The 19426-nt window shown below is 41.9% G+C and overlaps 2 protein-coding genes across 10 annotated transcripts in view; one reads left to right on the top strand and one right to left on the bottom strand.

Annotated features, from left to right (window-relative positions):
* The window catches only part of CLVS1 (clavesin 1), a 220431-nt gene that overhangs the window by 39851 nt on the left and 161154 nt on the right, over window positions 1-19426 (top strand). Inside the window, exons 3-7 of one of the 5 annotated variants that reach the window (XR_007472946.1) lie at window positions 4951-5054; window positions 5171-5272; window positions 6290-8047; window positions 8559-8663; window positions 14819-15220. The exons of 1 other annotated variant lie outside the window; for it this stretch is intronic. The gene's annotated coding sequence lies outside the window, so the exon portion shown is untranslated. Of the gene's footprint in view, window positions 1-4950; window positions 8048-8558; window positions 8664-14818; window positions 15221-15410; window positions 19296-19426 lie in introns of those variants that run through there. 3 more of the 5 variants (XR_007472944.1, XR_007472945.1, XM_004274981.3) reach the window with 3 other exon arrangements.
* ASPH (aspartate beta-hydroxylase) overlaps window positions 1724-19426 on the bottom strand; it is a 386456-nt gene continuing 368753 nt past the window's right edge. For 3 of the 5 annotated variants that reach the window (XR_007472942.1, XR_007472939.1, XR_007472940.1), the window contains 2 exons: window positions 18926-18996; window positions 1724-8761 (listed from right to left, as the gene is read on the bottom strand). The gene's annotated coding sequence lies outside the window, so the exon portion shown is untranslated. The remainder of the gene's footprint in view (window positions 8762-18925; window positions 18997-19426) is intronic. The other 2 variants (XR_007472943.1, XR_007472941.1) reach the window with 2 other exon arrangements.

The following is a 19426-nucleotide window of genomic DNA, read 5'->3' on the forward strand; positions in this document are numbered from 1 at the left end:
ATCCACAGCCTGTTAGGAACCAGGTCTCACAGCAGGAGGTGAGCGGCTGGCGAGTGAATGAAGCTTCAGCTGCCGCTCCCCATTGCTCCCCATTGCTCCCCATCACCTGTATTACCACCTAGGCCATCTCCCCCCACCCCACCCCCATCCGTGAAAAAGTGTCTTCCACGAAACCGGTCCTTGGTGCCAAAAAGGTTGGGGACGGCTGTTTTAAGATACAGCTTTTATGATACTAAAGCTAATTGTGAAAGTACCTCCTCTGTGTCACTCCTTATCCAAGCTTTCATGGAAGATTTAATTTCACATGCAAATCAATCCTGCAAAACGGATACCCTTATTATCTCCTTGTCTAGAAAGTGAAGGCACTGAGACTTGCAGTGGTTAAGTGACATGCCTACATCACTAGCCATCGAATTACAGAGCCAAGGCCCTCTGGCCAGTGACGGCTTTTCCCTAGGAAGCAACGCAGTTTTAGCAGGGGAAAACTAGACCAGCCAACACTGAAAAGCAGAGATGAGATAAAGATGGACAGGGTCTAGCGTGCTCCTTTCTGCTTAAATGACTTCACACCCGTGTTAGAATAAAACCAGACTCCTACACGTGTAGGATCAGGTCCCTGCTTTCCTCCTGTCTGACCTCCATCCCACCCCACCCCCCCCAAACTTTATTCAACTCACATCGACCTTTTTCCTGTTTCTTTAACAGGCCAAGTTCATTTCTGATTTAGGGCCTTGGCCTGACTATGGTAAAGTGATCATTTACCATTTTTAGTACTTTTGTCTTGACATTTACATTATCTAATAAATATCTGCTACGAATTTTTGTAGATTTTTTTTTTTTTTCTTTTAGGGAGGAGTTGTACCATTCTGGGAATTCAACTTCTATGATACGATGCTTCCCTTTCTAGGGCCTTAGGGAAGACAGGATGAGATCACAGGATAGTGCAGCTGGAAGAAACTTGGATTTCCTTCCATAAACAAGGATATAGGTTCCCAGAGAGTTGGGGGATGTGCCTGAGATTGCGCAACTAAATTAACAGTGTGCCAAAAAATTACTAGAAATATGATCTTTTGACAGGATTCTGGTACCTTCAAATTCCCAGACTTCTCATCAATTTTCTCCGTTTATTCATTCTTTAAGCAAATGGTTATCAATCAGTTAATATGTTCCAGGAACCACACAAGGTGCTTAGGGTGTAGTAGGGAGCTTTACAGACAAAACCTCAGTACTTACAGAAGTCAAATTCTTGTTTGTGTGTGTGGAGCAGTGAAGGCGATAGAAAATAACAGACAAAGGTACAATATAATTTCCGGTCTTGGTCAGTGCTATTCTACCTCCTTTATAAGCTTCTCCTTATAATCATTTACATTCTACAGGTAGATCTCCACCTGTCTTCTCTTAGGCGTGGAATGGTATGATGTTTGGTTTCAGGGACATCTTTTCAAGTAAGACAACAGAGCAGGAGTAGAGGTCAAATAAATCTCTAAGGAAGCACCTTGTATACCATCTGTCAAAAATAACAGAAAGATTTGCCACTGAAATGTTCGTAATTTTTAAAAAACTCTGAAAGTTGACCTTGCTATAAGAAAATAGACCCTGCTGAATAGAAGGGAGATATATACTTTGGAAATCTAAGTACCGTCTTTCACTTAAGGAATACATCATTCAACTTCCTTTCACACCAGTTACTTATTATTGCTTTGAGAATAAGGTAGCTAAACTGTGAATTTTTTAGTTTTATTTTTTATTGTGGTAAAACATACATAACAAAATTTACAGTTTTAACCATTTTTAAGCGTACAGCTCTATGGTGTTAAATACATTCACATTGTTATACAACTATCACCACCATCCATCTCCAGAACTGTTGATCACCCTGAACTGAAACTATACTCGTAAAACAAAACCTCGCCATTTACCCTGCCCCCAGCCCCTGCTAACCACCATTCTACTTTCTGTCTCTATGAATTTGTCTAGTACCTCATGTCAGTGGAACATACACTATTTTAAAATATTACTTTTAAAACTGACCTACTCTATATAGGAATCAAATAGTAAATTACTAGCACAAGTTAACTCTGTTCTGACCATTGTCACTGATTGTGGTTTTTATGCATTTTGCTTATTAAATCTGTGAAGTGGTGTTAGTGAAGGAGATGATTTCAGGTCATTTTGACAAAATAAATCACTAGAGCCTTCTCATGACATACAGGGCTTCTAAGTGAATTGAAGAAGGCAAGTTTCAGACCAAGATCAACTTAACTACTTATGTGTTATGGTTATTGATTTCCTAATTGGAAATATAAGGTTTTTTTTTTTTTTGGCCGTGCAACTTGCAGGAGCTCAGTTCCCCAACCAGGGATTGAACCCGGGCCCCAGCAGTGAAAGCCGGGAATCCTAACCACTAGGCCACCATGGCACTCCCAGGAAATATAATTTTATAAGAGCTTTAGGTCCTACATCGTATGCGTTCGAGGTGATGCTTCTGGTGCCAATAAAAAAATTTCTCTGATGTTCAGAATTATTTTCTTTCCTGAAATAGCACTAAAAATGGTTTTGAGGGCTTCCCTGGTGGCGCAGTGGTTGAGAGTCTGCCTGCTGATGCAGGGGACATGGGTTCGTGTCCCGGTCCGGGAAGATCCCATATGCCACGGAGCGGCTGGGCCCGTGAGCCATGGCCGCTGAGCCTGCATGTCTGGAGCCTGTGCTCCGCAATGGGAGAGGCTGCAACAGTGAGAGGCCTGCGTACCACAAAAAAAAAAAAAAAAAAGGTTTTGATTGATCATAACACATGCATTTTAAAATGGGCTAAAATTGATTACAGCATACTATTTGATTTAAACAAAACCCAGATTGTAGGGATAACTCCAACAAAGGCATTAGCAACATCACTTTCATTTTCTGTGTCTGTGCTAATTGAGTAGACAGATTTTTCCTTTTAGCAAACAGATACTGATAAAACATCTTTAGCTGTTTTGCCATCATTAATTGATGGCAGGCAGGCCTTCAATGCCTGTAAATTTGATGTATGTTCAGCAAAGCCACACATTTTAAATCTTGACTTTTAAGATTTTATAAGTGTTAAATATGTTTTAACTCACGACGAGAAGTGCTTAAATTACATATTACTCAAGCATACTTGAAGAGGTTAGGGAAATCGTTTTGGATGCTTTCAATTTTCTGTCCTCTAATTGAATTAACTTTGGAAACGCTCCTGTCTGCTCACAAAGTTGAAGCGCGTGGATTTTGTACCCACCAGTGCAGGTCGCAGGCTACAAACCCAGTAAGATTTGTACCCGTGTTCCAAGAGTGCTTACTGAGTATTTTTCAGCAACTTAAAGGGCTGGGAGACTGGAATTTAGAAAATAGATATGCTTGTGTGCCACTTACTGGCTCATACTAACCTGAATTACTGTGTGTTCACGTGTTCTGTTTCTCTTCTGGAGGAGACTCGCTATTCATTGCTATTTTATTAAATATGTATCTGTGGTTGTCAGTGGTGATGGTGATGGTGGTGATGAGGATGATGACGACTTTTTCTGAGAAAGCCAAGGACAGGAGAAAAGGCCAGATGGGAGGAAATAAGGGCATGAAGAAAAGCAAGGGGCAGAATTTCTGGGCGAGCCAGCCAGTCCTGTCACTCTGCTCTGCTCGCACGGGCCATGTTTCAGTTTTGCAGGCACTCTTGCCTCTTTCTTTAGATGGAAACAAATCTCATTTTAATTGTAAAAGCCTTCATTTACAGTGAATTTAACAATGAACAAGAAGTAGATAACTAATAAGGACCTACTGTATAGCACAGAGAACTCTACTCAGTACTCTGGAATGACCTATATGGGAAAGAATCTAAAGAATCTAAAAAAGAGTGGCTGTATGTGTGCGTATAACTGATTCACTTTGCCGTACACCTGAATCTAACACGACATTGTAAATCAACTCTATCCCAATAAAAATTTTTTTAAAAAAGAAGTAGACTTGCTGGTGAAGATGTGGAGGAAAGGGACCCTTCCTACACTGTTGGTGGGAATGTAAACTGGTGCAGCCAATATGGAAAACAATTTTTTGAGGTGCCTCAAAAAATTAAACATAGAACTACCGTATGATCCAGCAAGTCCACTTCTGGGTATCTAAAGGCAATGAAACCATTATCTTGAAGAGATAGCTATACCCCCATTTTCATTGCAGCATTAAATAGCCGAGGTAGGGAAACAACCAAACGTCTGTCAACCAATGGACGAATGGATCCAGAAAATGTGTATGTATATATACAATGGAATACTATTCGGCCTTTAAAAGGGAAGGAAATCCTATCATTCGCAGCAACATGGCGAAACTGGAGGGCATTATGCTAAGTGAAATAAGCCAGACAGAGAAAGACGGAGTGGCATCACTTATTTGTGGAATCTAAAAGAAAAGAACAGTCAAACCTATAGAAGCAGGGAGTTGAAAAGTGGATGCCAGGGGCTGAGGTTGGGGAAAATAGGGAGAGGTCTGTAAAGAGTAAAAATCTTTCAGTTATAAGATGAATAAAGTCTGAGGACATAACAGGTAATGTGGTGACCACAGTTGATAACACTGTACTGTGTGAATGAAATTTGCTAAGAGACTAGAACTTAGATGTTCTCACCAAAAATAAAAAAGGGGGGGTAAATATGTGAGGTGATGGGTGTGTTAATTAATGGGGGAATCCTTTCACAATATACACGTATATCTAATTATCGAATTGGTACACTTTAACTATCTTATAATTTTACATGTCAATTTTACCTCAATAAAGTTAGGAAAAGAGAAGTGAATTTGCAAATTTTTAATTAACCAAATGCAAAAAAAAAAATCTTGGTATTTGAGTAGTCAACAATAAGAACATTCAGCAAGAACGCAGCCCAACTCAGTTTTCCAAAGAATTGATTATTTTATATTTTAAAAGATTTCTTTTCTCCTACATCCTAGAAAGTCCAAAGCAGTGTCATGCACCTGGCAAGGAGAGGAGAAGAAAATGTTGTCTCATATTATTGAACAAGTGCGTACACACCAGGAGGACCACTTTGAATCAGGTTTGAGCCAAATCATACTTAACAAAGGTGGCCCGGGGAAGGGGTGGGCACCAAGAGACAGAAGCATCCCATGAAGCACCAGCCCAGCAGAATCAGTTCTCACCCCTGTGACCCAGGCATTATACCCGTGACGCCAGCACAGACACAGCTGTTACTTACTGCTGTCCTTGCCTGGAGCAGCTGAATGGCTTTCACCTAAACCATAGAGAACATCCTTGGTAAGTGCATTCAAAATCGCCACTGTGTTTATGTCATAAAAGGGAGGTATAAGGAGACATTACTTAGATTAGAATTGCTCTTTGCTTGTCTAGTGAAATTATTACATAATTAACATTCTTGTTCCCGTAAGAGTTTATTCTGCACAATAGAATGTTTTGAAGAAAAGCAATGCCGAACTTCGGTTTCATTTGACACATGCCAAAGCTCTAGTGTAAACCTAGAGTAGGAGAGCAATGCAGAGTCCCTAACTCTGGGGCGCAGCAGGTACAAAACATTTAAAAACTTCCAATGTCTGAAAAATTGCATATTAAAGATCCCTAAGCCAGGCGTAGTCAAGAATTCTACAGCCAAACTATTTACAGTAAGTCCCCTACATACGTGTGAGTTCGGTTCCGAGAGGGGGTTTGTCCAATTCGTTCGTAAGTCCAACAAAGTTAGCCTAGGTAGCCAACTAACACAATTGGCTATATAGTACTGTACTGTAATAGGTTTATAATACTTTTCACATAAATAATACATAAAAAAACAAACAAAAAATAAACATTTTTTAATCTTACAGTATAGTACCTTGAAAAGTACAGTAGTACAGTACAACAGCTGGCACACAGGGGCTGGCATCGAGTGAACAGGCAAGAAGAGTTACTGACTGGGGGAGGGAGAGGAGGTGGGAGACGGTAGAGCTGAAGGGTCATCAGCAATAGCAGACGGAGGGCGAGGTTTAATTTCACTCATGCCTGATGGTGATGGAATGCACGGTCGCATCTTTGAAAGTTTACAACTTGAAGGTTCGTATGTAGGGGACTTACTGTACAGCATTTTAGTCAACGTCTGTGTTTAAAAAAATCATTCATAAAGTGATTTAATATATCATCTCTGCTTAAAAACTGCAGCATATCATTAGTGAATAACTTCGGAGTGCACTGAAAATGAAAACTGCATTTTCAATTTTAAGAATGAAATACAATACCAATTTAACTATTGCTTAAATACCTGGAAAGTCTAACTGTCTTTCCTAGGTAGGTTTTCCATTTGGGCGAAACCGCTCACATGAGAGGTAGCATCACCCACAGAGGGACTATTTTATGGCAATCATGGCACTAAAGCACATTGGCTAGCATATACTGTATAAATCACAGCATCAGAGGGGTTCCTGACCTTGGCATATTGGAAGTCCCCAAAACACAGCAGATCGGGTAACCCTTAAGTGCACAGATAATTCTCTCTAGGAATGAATCGCTGTCGTGGTATCTTCCTTGATGGGAACATTGGTGGAAAGCAGTTATCATGTGCAGTCCTGGGTGGGGCTGGGTTAAACTTGACAGAAACGGCAGCCGAGGTGCTGAGGGCAAAACCAGAGATGTGGTAACAGAAGAGCGAGACAGTGCAGGCAGCATGTGGTCATAGCCATCCCGAGGAGAGAGATTTCAGTAGCCTGCCTCAGGAAACATCGCCTGTGCATTCAAAGTCATCTTCTAGCTTAGCCTTTGTGAACACACACTCACGGGGCTCCGGAGAGCACTCGGCACCGTGCGCAGCTGCACGGGTGTTGACGGTGAACAGCAGATGTGAGCAGGCCGGTGCCGGTGCCGCAGGCAGCCCGGGCTGCAGCCGTCGGCACGGTGCTGCATCGCTGCATGCGGGGGTGCTCTGGCCCCAGCTCCCCAGCTGCAGCACCAGGCTTACAGGAGGGGCTGCTGTATCGTCGCCTTGGCGGGGTGGCCGAGGTGCAGCCCTGCAGTAACTCTACGCCCACCTGATCCCTCCCTTCACACGAATGTGGTCTCTGCCCAGAGCACACGATTGAGCCCCCTTTTCTGCTTTCTCCTCCTCCTTGTGCTGTAGGCGTGACTGGCACCTCTCCCCTGCCCCCTCGCCCAGCTAAACCGGGGCGGCAGATCCCTGTTTTTAATCGTTATCTGTGCACTTAGGTGCTAGACCTTACTTATTAGGGTGTCCAACCCCTGCCTTTTATAAAGGCTATGAATAGCCAGAGAGTTAGGAAAGTGCTTAGAATTGCTTCCTTAGATTAACTGTGGCGCCCTGGGCTGTGTCTGTAACGTCTGAAAGGTCAGGGACATCTGAGAGCCCACGTGCCTGTAAACAAATCTGACTATTAGGTGAAAAAGCCAACGCACAGTCCAAAGGAAGGAACCAGACCGCGTTCTGCCTTTTCCTTTAGCTTGCCAGCAAGCAGCTGTTCTCGGGGCCTCTTCTTCCCATACGCCAGCTGAGTGGGAAGAAGTATTTTTACCCCCTCTCTCCTTCCCACTTCGCCATGCCAGGGATGCGTCATTTCTTTCTTTACCCCTCTGGTGAAGCTGTTGGTTAATAAGAGCTGGGGGAGGGGTGGGAGTTCTGATCTTCAGGGCCCTCGGGTCTTGTGTGGAAAGTGAGGGGTCCTTTCTGGTCCAGCTCAAACGTACCGACAGCCTCTGAGCACCCAAGTTCTGCGTTTAGTTCTACTGAGTCTTTTTTCTTTCTTCTGTCTTCTACTCTCTTAATGTGGAAGTGCTAGCTCCCCAGAGGAAACACCCCAGCCAGGAAGTGGATGCGGGAGAGAAGTAAGGGATGCTGGGGAGGAAGTAAGGGTGATGAGAATGGAGACACCAAACACAGAGGTTTGCAGCCTTAACCCGCATGAAGACGACACGAGGAGCTTGCATAAATTCAGATCCCCAGATCTCCCCGACTACTTGAATTTGGATTCAGTAGCTCTAGGATGGAAGTATTGGACCCCAGAATCTACATGCTGGCGCCCTGATAATATCATAAAAGTGAGTCTTGCATGTTTTCCTGTCCTACAAGAATCAAGTACCTGTGGCTTGAGCTCCCTGATCTAAGTCAGTGCTTCCAAGTGATGTGTGCTCAGATACTGCTTCCCAGGGGGTGGCCCAGGGACCCTTGGCCAGCCTCCTCCATTTCCCTTGCTGTGTTGTCCAAATACTGTCATTTGTTCTGAGTGTGCTGATGTGAAAGAGGTTGTGAGGCATTGGCTAAGCCGTACTGTTTTAGAATCCCATACAGGCTAACTATCCCTTGAGTAATAAAGTTAATTTCAGAGGAATTATAAATAAACTAAAAGAGGAGAGTAGAAAGGATATAGTTTGGGGCCAGGTTGGGGTTCAGGAGACGTCTCTGCACAACGTCCTTGTCCACTGCACCAATCCAGAGAGACAGAAAGCCCTGGCGAAAGGGAGGATGCCACAGTTCACATTTTTCAGACAAGGGATGCTCTCTTGTTGTGTCTAATCACTGCTGCTTCTCTTTTCTTTCACCTTTTGACAGCGGTTCTCACTGCCTTGCGTTTTTAAAGCATGTCGTAGGATGCTGCTCGACTGTCCAGGAAGATAGTACTCACCCATCAGCTGTACAGGTTCACAGGCACGTCTGGTGAGAATTCAGAGGGATTTTGTTCTTTGTTTTGAGATCAGAGGATGGCATCATGTCAGTGACAGCACATCTGCTGAACTTGTCTTTGACATCAGCATCTGGAAAGATAGAAATCAGGTGGCCTTCCTCTGCCAACCAGAGCCCATGCCGCGTTCAGACAAGTTCCCCCTCGTATATGATTTTCGGCCTCCCAGGCTGCAGGCAGTGTCGGGTGACAGGGTGGCCAGTGTTCCGGGTACTCTCACCCTCCGGTTCCTTGTCCTTGACTTGTTCTTTCCTGACTGGTGTCTGCCAAAGGGTTCAGAGCAACAGTAGCAAAGAACACTTGTTGCTCTGAAAGCCCGTCACACCTGCTCCCGCTGGAGGTGCTGCAAGGGGTGGAGGTGGAGGTACCAGTAATTTAAGATGGTCTTGTTGGCAATTTAGTTAAACCTGCTGTGCTGTACTGTCTCAAAGCAGGAAGGTAAATGAACGTTCTAGTGACTGAATCAGCTGGCATTTGAAAGGGCGGGGACAAGAGAGAGACACCTCCCCGGGAATCTTGACAGGTGAAAAATGACCCAGAAGAATCCTTTGTTAAAGAGTCAGCTTGGCTGGCACAGGTACTAAAAACCAACTGATATTTGCTATAATTTGCTTAAGATTTCTGCTAAAAGTCCCTGCCCATTTCACCATCACCAGCACACAGAGGACAGGGGATGGGTTTTACATATTGTTGTTTTCTACCTACATGCTTTTCTTTGAATATCAACTCTCAGTTATTTGTAATATCGCAAATACACAATTATGGTTTAAAAAAACCCACAGATTATTTTTAGTTGACTTTTACACGTCGTTTTATATTTACATATGGAAATGGGGGCGCTTCACGCTTGGAGAATTCATGTTTAACAAAGTAATGAAGCCCGACTGGGCCGATCGCCCTCTGCAAGTGTTGGCCGTCTGCCCAGTTCCTGTCGGACTCCTTTTATGGGCTCTTATCTATAACCCATGATGTCCTGGGATTCAATATTAGCAACACTTAGACATTTTGGCTAGTAGGAGAGATAAAGTTAAATGTTTGCGTTTCTACCTTTGTCTTTTGACAGAATGAATGGGAGTTGCAAATGTAACGAAGTACACTGGCTGTGCTGAGCAGGCTTGGTGCCGCTGAAGGGGGCAAAGGATTTGGTAGCACATGATGTGGGTCTGAATCCCAGTTCTGCTACTCAACAGTATAGCCCTAAGCGAGTACTTTCGTCTCTCAAACATCAGACTCTCACCAGCTAAGGGTCATCATCATCAGTGGCCTGCTTACCTCCTGGGGTGTGTGTGAAGGTCAAAGAGGATGGGAGATAGGAAACCATTTAGTAAACTGCAACTCGGTCTTTTATATTTCAAATAGTCTAGGGCTCCAGTGCTAGTAGGTCTCCTACACGTTAACAAAGCGGTATCTTAGCTTGAGCAAGCGGTCATTCTCATAGTGATCAAGAATGAGATTTTCTATACACAGAGAGATAGTCCGCCCCCAATAAATTGCAAATTAACTTCCAGCTTACTTCAGAGTTTCTTTTCAAGCTGCAAGAGTATGAGAAGGAGGCATCAGAACAGATATCCTCATGCCGAAATCAGGAAAACTCGAATAGAGGCTCGAAGCCAGTGGTGTAGCTTCTACACCTCTGACCTGCTCAGGGTGCAGATCTTGGCTTTTTCTCCTCTCCCACCCCCAAACCCTGAGGTGATCTCATTTAACCCTGTGGTGTTGAATGCCATCTATATGCTGAAGATGCTGGAAGTTACAGCTCCAAATTGAAACTTTCCCCGAGCTCCAAACATATACCCAGTTAAATTTTCAATACTGTCACTTGGTTATCTAACAGGTACTAGAAAATTCACATGGCCTATACTGAGCCATTGATCCCCTCTTCAAGTCCACTTCCCACCGAGCCTTAAATATTTCAACCAATGGCAGGACCAATAGCTCAGATCAAAATTACAGGAATCATACATGCTAGAGTCTGCCCTGGAGCCTACCAGGGTTCAAATCTCAGCTCTGCCGCTTATTAGCTCTGTGACTTTGGATAAATTACTTAATCGTTCTGTGCCTCAGTTTCCTTATCTGAAAATGGGAACCATACAGTACCTGTCTCTTCATGTTTTTTGGTGAAGATAAAATATGTGTTAGTACACATCAAGCACTCACAACGGTGCCTAGAGCATTATAGGTTCTATGGAAGGGTTTGCTGTTGTTATCACTTCCTCATGCCTTATCTAAATTTCATTAGCTCTACTTCCAAAGCATACCTTGAACTGGATGACTTTTCACTATCCCAGTACCACAACCCCAGTCCAGACCATCATCCAGCTCTGCAGAATTCCCGGGCCCTTCCTACTCGCCTCCCTGTCTTTGCTCTCCCTCTGCTCTGTCCATCCTCGGCAGAGCAACCAGAGTCTAGGCTCCTTACCTGCAAGTCCCACCTGTTATAGTCCTGCTTTCCTTTCCAGTCTCATTCCTGTTCCCTACCTCATTCAGGATGGTCTAGCTGCCATGATGGCGCATTTGCATCACTTAATTCTCAGCTCAAATGGCATGTCTTCTAGGAGACCTTCTCTTGTCTCCACCATCAGAGGGCTCCTCTACCAGTCACTGCCCACCATCGTCATATCCTCCTCTTTTCTTCATAGGCTTAGCAGGATCTGAAACGACCATATTAATGGACAGGCCTAGAGGTCCCTGTTCATTTCATCCCATGGAATCTCAGGTCCTTGACTGCGAGGACCCACTTTGTCTCCTTTGTTGCCATCTGACAGTGCTAAACTTTACCTGATGCTTGAGAGCCTGGAAAACAGTAAAGTCTAAGAAATCCCCCCATCCTTTAGTATTTGAGAAATGATTTGCTTGCAAAGAACCATCCTTCATCATACACCATGATCAAGTGGGGTTTATCCCAGGAATGGAAGGATTCTTCAATATATGCAAATCAATCAATGTGATACACTATATTAACAAATTGAAGGATAAAAACCGTATGATAATCTCAATAGATGCAGAAAAAGCTTTTGACAAAATTCAACACCCATTTTTGAAAAAACTCTCCAGAAAGCAGGCATAGAGGGAACTTACCTCAACATAATAAAGGCCATATATGACAAACCCACAGTCAACATCATTCTCAATGGTGAAAAACTGAAACCATTTCCACTAAGATCAGGAACAAGACAAGGTTGACCACTCTCACCGCTATTATTCAACATAGTTTTGGAATTTTTAGCCACAGCAATCAGAGAAGAAAAAGAAATAAAAGGAATCCAAATCGGAAAAGAAAAAAGTAAAACTGTCATCGTTTGCAGATGACATGATACCATACATACGGAATCCTAAAGATGCCACCAGAAAACTACTAGAGCTAATCAATGAATTTGGTAAAGTAGCAAGATACAAAATTAATGCACAGAAATCTCTTGCATTCCTATATGCTAATGATGAAAAATCTGTAAAAGGAATTAAGGAAACACTCCCATTTACCATTGCAACAAAAGAAATAAAATACCTAAGAATAAACCTACCTAAGGAGACAAAAGACCTGTATGCAGAAAACTGTTAAGACACTGATGAAAGAAATTAAAGATGATACAAACAGATGGAGAGCTATACCATGTTCTTGATTGGAAGAATCAACATTGTGAAAATGACTATACTACCCAAAGCAATCTGCAGATTCATTGCAATCCTTATCAAACTACCAATGGCATTTTTCACAGAATTAGAACAAAAAATTCACAATTTTTATGGAAACAGAAAGACCCCAAATAGCCAAAGGAATCTTGAGAAAGAAAAATGGAGCTCGAGGAATCAGGCTCCCAGACTTCAGACTATACTACTAAGCTACAGTAATCAGGACAGTGTGGTACTGGCACAAAAACAGAAATATAGATCAGTGGAACAAGATAGAAAGCCCAGAGATAAACCCACGCACATATGGTCACCTTATCTTTGACAAAGGAGGCAAGAATATACAATGGAGAAAAGACAGCCTCTTCAGTAAGGGGTGCTGGGAAAACTGGACAGCTACATGTAAAAGAATGAAATTAGAACAAGCCCTAACACCATATACAAAAATAAACTCAAAATGGATTAAAGACCTAAATGTAAGGCCAGACACTATGAAAATCTTAGAGGAAAACATAGGCAGAACACTCTCTGACATAAATCACAGCAAGATCCTTTGTGACCCACGTCCTAGAGAAACGGAAATAAAAACAAAAATAAACAAATGGGACCTAATGAAACTTAAATGTTTTGCACAGCAAAGGAAACCATAAACAAGACCAAAAGACAGCCCTCAGAATGGGAGAAAATATTTGCAAATGAAGCAACTGACAAAGGATTAATCTCCAAAATATACAAGCAGCTTATGCAGCTCAACATTATAAAAACAAACAACCCAATCCAAAAATGGGCAGAAGACCTAAATAGACATTTCTCCAAAGAAGATATACAGGCTGCCAACAAACACATGAAAGAATGCTCAACATCACTAATCATTAGAGAAATGCAAATCAAAACTACAATGAGGTATCACTTCACACCAGTCAGAATGGCCATCATCAAAAAATCTACAAGCAAAAAATGCTGGAGAGGGTGTGGAGAAAAAGGAACCCCCCCTTGCACTGTTGGTGGGAATGTAAATTGATACAGCCACTATGGAGAACAGTATGGAGCTTCCTTAAAGAACTGCAAATAGAACTACCATGCGACCCAGCAATCCCACTACTGGGCATATACCCTGAAACAACCATAATTCAAAAAGAGTCATGTACCACAATGTTCATTGCAGCACTATTTACAATAGCCAGAAGATGGAAACAACCTAAGTGTCCATCATCGGATGAATGGATAAAGAAGATGTGGCACATATATACAATGGAATATTACTCAGCCATAAAAAGAAACAAAATTGAGTTATTTGTAGTAGGTGGATGGACCTAGAGTCTGTCATACAGAGTGAAGTAAGTCAGAAAGAGAAAGACAAATACCATATGCTAACACATATATATGGAATCTAAAAAAACCCAACCAAACAAAAAATGGTTCTGAAGAACCTAGGGGCAGGACAGGAATAAAGACGCAGATGTAGAGAATGGACTTGAGGACACGGGCAGGGGGAAGGATAAGCTGGGACGAAGTGAGAGAGTGGCATGGACATACATACACTACCAAATGTAAAACAGATAGCTAGTGGGAAGCGGCCGCATAGCACAGGGAGATCAGCTCAGTGCTTTGTGACCACCCAGAGGGGTGGAATAGGGAGGGTGGGAGACAGACGCAAGAGGGAGGGGATATGGAGATATATGTGTACGTATAGCTGATTCACTTTGTTATAAAACAGAAACTAACACACCATTGTAAAGAAATTATACTCCAAAAAAGATGTTAAAAAAAGAACCATCCTTCCCCAAAATGACTTAGTTCATGGATGCCCCCTGTTTACCTATAACAAGGCCAGACACAGACCTTCCAAGTTTCTATTCTTTGCCTTATAAATGACTAGCTGAACTGCTTGTCTCTACTGAGCAACTGGATCGAAATATTTATTAACCAAACTTTGGTTAATATTCTCTCCTTCCCCGAGACCACTGAACTGTGGCCCACCCTCAGCCTGAGCCAGCAGGCGGGTGAGAATACGTTGGCTGCAGGGTAAACTGTTCTCTGATCTACTGTCTGATCAGACCACTCCTTCACCCCACTCTCCCACACAGATTCTTCCTAGCCTTTTCACTCCTCCCTGTAAAAGAAAAACCTTGTTTAACCGTTGAGGTATTCACAGATCTTATGGCCACAGCTTCCTTTCTATTGTAATATTCCTCTTCTCCTACTGCAATAATTCTTTTCCTCCCTTGCAATAATCTTTCTGAATAGTCTCTCTTAAATAAATCTGGAATTGTTTTTTTATTTGACAGTTTCTGGTGTCTAAAAGGCGCCTGGCCCATCATAAGCGCTTAATGGGTATCTATTATGGAATAAAAATAGAGTGTCATTTGGGATTCTAGTCAAAATACTGCAGCTTCTGTATGGCAGCCCTGTGCACGGTGGATCTGTTAGGGAACCGCTGACCAAAACCGCCCGCCTTGGCCAGGCACGATGGTAACCACTTGCCTGGGCTGTCTCACAACAGGAGGTCCCGATAAGGAACACGGTGCTTGCACGGTGCTACCACCGAAAACTAACCGGGAGAATTCGAGAGGGGCGGAAAGGAGGGAGGAGATGCCAGCCCATAACATATCCTACCAACCTCCCAGAATCCTTCTTGCTGGAATCCATCTTGGCTGAGAGAGGCGCATGCCACCCGGAAGGATGCTGAGTCAGACCAGATATAGGCAACACGCAAGATGACTGGCCAGAGACAACCCGGAAACTAACCCCATGACCATAAAACCTGAGACTGTGAGCCACGTGCCAGAGCAGTTCTCCTGGGTTCCTTACCCCACGATCTCCGCCGAGGCGCCCCTTCCTAGTAAAGTCTTTTGCTTTGTCAGTACGTGTGTCTCCTCAGACAATTCATTTCTGAGTGTTAAGAGCCCACTCTTGGGCCCTGGAAGGGGTCCCCCTGCCTGCAACAAATCTAATGCTCATGGCTTAATACCCCCTCCCACCACCAACTGGTATGAAGCACACAGACAAGGCATTCAGGCCAAGAGTAGGTGGCTGATGGTAGAAACGGAATTGCCATTTACCCAGCCACTTCTTTCATTCTTATTCACTTGCAGAAAAAATGCCTGCCCTGGTCGTCTCCAGAGTTTAGTTCCCTCATTCTCCACTCTAGCCTGCATTGTGTACCACCTGGACTGGGATGCTGGATAAAGATGAGATGCTGAATAAGGATGGGTTTGTCTTTGTATCTGCAGGAGGCGAACTACCCATGTAACCCAGGGCTATTATTATAAATAAAATTTCCCACTTTTCAAGCAGATACTTAGCATCTTATAACTTTTGTATCAAATTTGTGTTGTATTCTTGGTTACATTTAAAAATTAAAACCAACAGAAACAAAACAGAGTAAAATAAAATAGTCACTAAGCCCTAAATACTGCCACCCCAACACACACACACAATCTTCCATTATTTTTACATTTTTCTTTGCTTTAGATCACCCGTGCTTAGTCTCAGTCTGACTATAATTTTATGGGAAAAATTATCTTCAGCCTTGAAAGATAGAGCAACTCGTATATTTTCCATATACTGTTTAAAGAGCTATGATTTAAAAAAACCAAACTTTCCACACCAGTTTAGTTTTTCCTCTTCTCGTGACTAACCTAAGCATCCTTCTTAATTGCAAATATATTAAATGATAATCATGACTGAGGTACATAGCTAATTTGGGTTTATTGCCTTCTTACATGCATAACAAATGAGCTTTGCAAGTTGGTATGATTATGTTTCAAGACCCATAAAATATGATTCATTTTATCATAACTGTATTGTCAATTTTGAGTTAATTTATTTAAGAAAATTCTGCTCAGTGCTCTTAAGGAATCTATCTCAGGACTGGGCATGGAAAAGGGCGTCAATTAACTCTTTATTGGTGGGTTGATCATGGAAAGAGACTCTGCCATTCATGGGCCCTGGTGGTTACTCAGCACAATAAAAAATGCTGACACCAGCTGTTCTGGTGATAAGAGAGTCATTCTGAACTTGTAAGAATTAGAAATGGCTAATTATTCCGGATAAAAAATTTTAAAAGCAACATTCGGTTTATTTTAAACATTTCACATGTCAGGCAATCAGGTAATTTGTTGAGTACCCTCATCATGCTTGGTGTTGCACTAACAGCCAATGGGTGATTAAAAAAATGGCATAAGAGCTCTTCTTTCAACACTGTTTTAAAGAATCTATTTTTATTTTGTTGCCATTTGCTTGGATTAGTTTAAACATTCTTTGAATTTATTTTCCTTACATTACTGATGTGTTCCTTTATTCCAGCTGAAATTGGCTCTATTTCCCAGAGTTTAAGTCTTCTTGACAGTTATTGATAATGCCATTTCTCTACCCAGTGAATCACTTCACCCAGGACATACTTAATTCCTTTAAGCTCTTCTCTCCTTGCTTGCTTCTCCTCCTCCATCTTAACCAAATTCTGATTACTGAGCTCATTACAGTTTGTTTCTAGGTGTGTTTTAACATGTAGCGAATCTGAAATGTTTTCATTGAAGCAGGGAAATTGCTACCTTCCTCATTCATCCCACTGCTACCGATTTTCAAGCCCTAAGAATTTATCTCCATTTTGAAGATACATCATGGCAAAGGAGGACGCAATCACTGATTATTTTTAAGTTTGGATGGCTTAAAACTAGCTTAAAACACATCCTTTTTCTCCAGATAAACTTAAAATTTGGTGCTACTTTCTTCAATTGATTCACACTTGTAGTGTCTTATGTCTTCAAAATTCATATTATAGACTCTGTTCAATTCTCCAAGTACGAATAAGGTTGTCAGGCAGCTTCAAGACTGCAATCAATGAGTAATACATAAAGAGTGCAACGAATAAGTTAATTTATGGAAGGGCTCTCTGGTGATGAAAAGAATTAATGAAGTTTCCAAAGGTGCCCAATTTGTAATCTGGGGAGAATCTGATGCTGAGAGATCTTGACTTCAAGCCAAAGAAACAAAGACTACAGACCTACGAAAACTGGAGAGGGAGAGAATTATTATCTAACTCAGAGACTGCAAACAGCAGAACTCCAAACTTCGTCTGGCCTACAGATTGTTTTTATTTCTTTAACTTTGGTTTTGAATGCTTTTAGGAAAGGCAAGCTGATCTGTCCACCACACTTCCTACCATCAACACTGCCCGACCCCTGAACCCATTCACGCATTTGTATTACCCGCCTGGCACCTCAAGGCATTTCAATCTGTGACCCAGTTTTCACAGTAAGGAAATGAGAAAACTGTGGAGGTGAGTGATTTGTTCAAGGTAACTGATGAGCAATGTGTTTCATACGCGGGTTACCTCACCCACATCCTGACTGTCCATCTAGAATCCTTTGTACTTCAGCCTTGGTTATATTAGTCTGAGAGATTAAAGTCAGAACCAACTAAAAATCTATGAATGAAATCACAAAAGTAGTTCAGAAGAAGGAGTTATGAAAAGGAAGCTTAGTTCAGGAGGTTGAGTAATTTAACCAAGCTGAAGGAGAAAGCTGGGTTTTGTGTCTTATACTCAACACCCTCCCCTACACACACACACACACACACACACACACACAGGGTTTATTGCCTATTTTGCAAAATGAAGGGAACAGCCTGTGAAAGGTGATTAAGTTATGGCATTTCTTTCTGTAAGCAAAGAGTCAAAATTGCCAAATAAATTTGTAGAAGGTGCTTGCCTTTAAAATGCCATTGGTCCTTCAAAAGAACAACCCAGTAAATAAACATACATTAGTAAAATCTTACGGCACGCTCAGAAATTATTTTCTCATAGCTATCATATCACTCATGCAAGATTTCCTTATGTCAGTACGTCTTCATTTCAAAAAGACCATTGGGGTAGGTGAAAGAGGCAACTGTGCTTCTTAACCAGTCATGCCATTAATGCAGTAAGCAAGCTCCACGATTACGTAATAGGAACATAAAAGGGAACAGAGAAAGGTTTAGTTTGGGGAATTCTGGGCTCCTTGCACTTTCTGACTCAGAGCTAAACATTCGTTAGGAGAACAATGCTTCTGGTGGTTTTCTAAGACATTTAGAATAAGCCATTAACAATTAGGGCAGGTGACCACAGAATGAAGGGCGAGGTTCAGATTGGTAATTAAAATACACTGCAGCAACATGGATGGACCTAGAGAGTATCATACCAAGTGAAGTAAGCCAAACAGAGAAAGACAAATAGCATATGATATCCCTTATATGTGGAATCTAAAAAAATGATACAAATGAACTTATTTACAAAACAGAAAGAGACTCAGAGACAGAAAACAAACTTATGGTTACCAAAGGGGAAAGGTGGAGGGAGGGATAAATTAGGAGTTTGAGATTAAAATACACGTGCACTACTATATATAAAATAGAAAACCAACAAGGATCTACTGTATAGCACAGGGAACGATACTCAGCATCTTGTAATAACCTATAATGGAAGACAGTGTAAAGAATATATATATATATTTACACATATGTGTATGATTGAACCATTTTGCTGTACATCTGAAACTATCACATTATAACAAACCCTAATCAACTATATTTCAATAAAAATTTTAAAATGTATTAAAAAATTAAAAAATACCTTTCTCTTCTTTTTTGTTTACTCCTTTTTTGTCTTCTGAGGGGTCATCCCAAACAGTCCCAGCAGGAGATCTATATGAGTTAGAAAGATTGCTTGAAAAACTCTTGCATTTATGCACCAGTAAAGTTGTCTTTCTGGCAATATTCTCTTTTGCTTTTAGAGTTTGATTAAACTAGACTCTTAGTTCTAAGCCATCCCCGTGCTCTACAGCATTTTTTCCTGTCTCTATCCAGCTCTATGCACTATAACCGTTTGCTCACATATTCAGCTCCCTCATCTGCCTCTTCTCACCTCAAGGACAAGGAATTATGCCTTAATCAGTTTTGTACTCCTGGCACCTAACACAGTATATGTGATGTTATTAAAACAAAAAGAAGAAAATGAATGAGCAAAACCACACCAGATAATAACTGTCTGTGAAGGAGCCTGCTTTCTTTTTTTTGGTGGTACGCGGGCCTCTCACTGTTGTGGCCTCTCCCGTTGCGGAGCACAGGCTCCGGA

The sequence above is a fragment of the Orcinus orca genome, chromosome 17, assembly GCF_937001465.1.
Source record: "Orcinus orca chromosome 17, mOrcOrc1.1, whole genome shotgun sequence".
Classification (NCBI taxonomy): Eukaryota; Metazoa; Chordata; class Mammalia; order Artiodactyla; family Delphinidae; genus Orcinus; species Orcinus orca.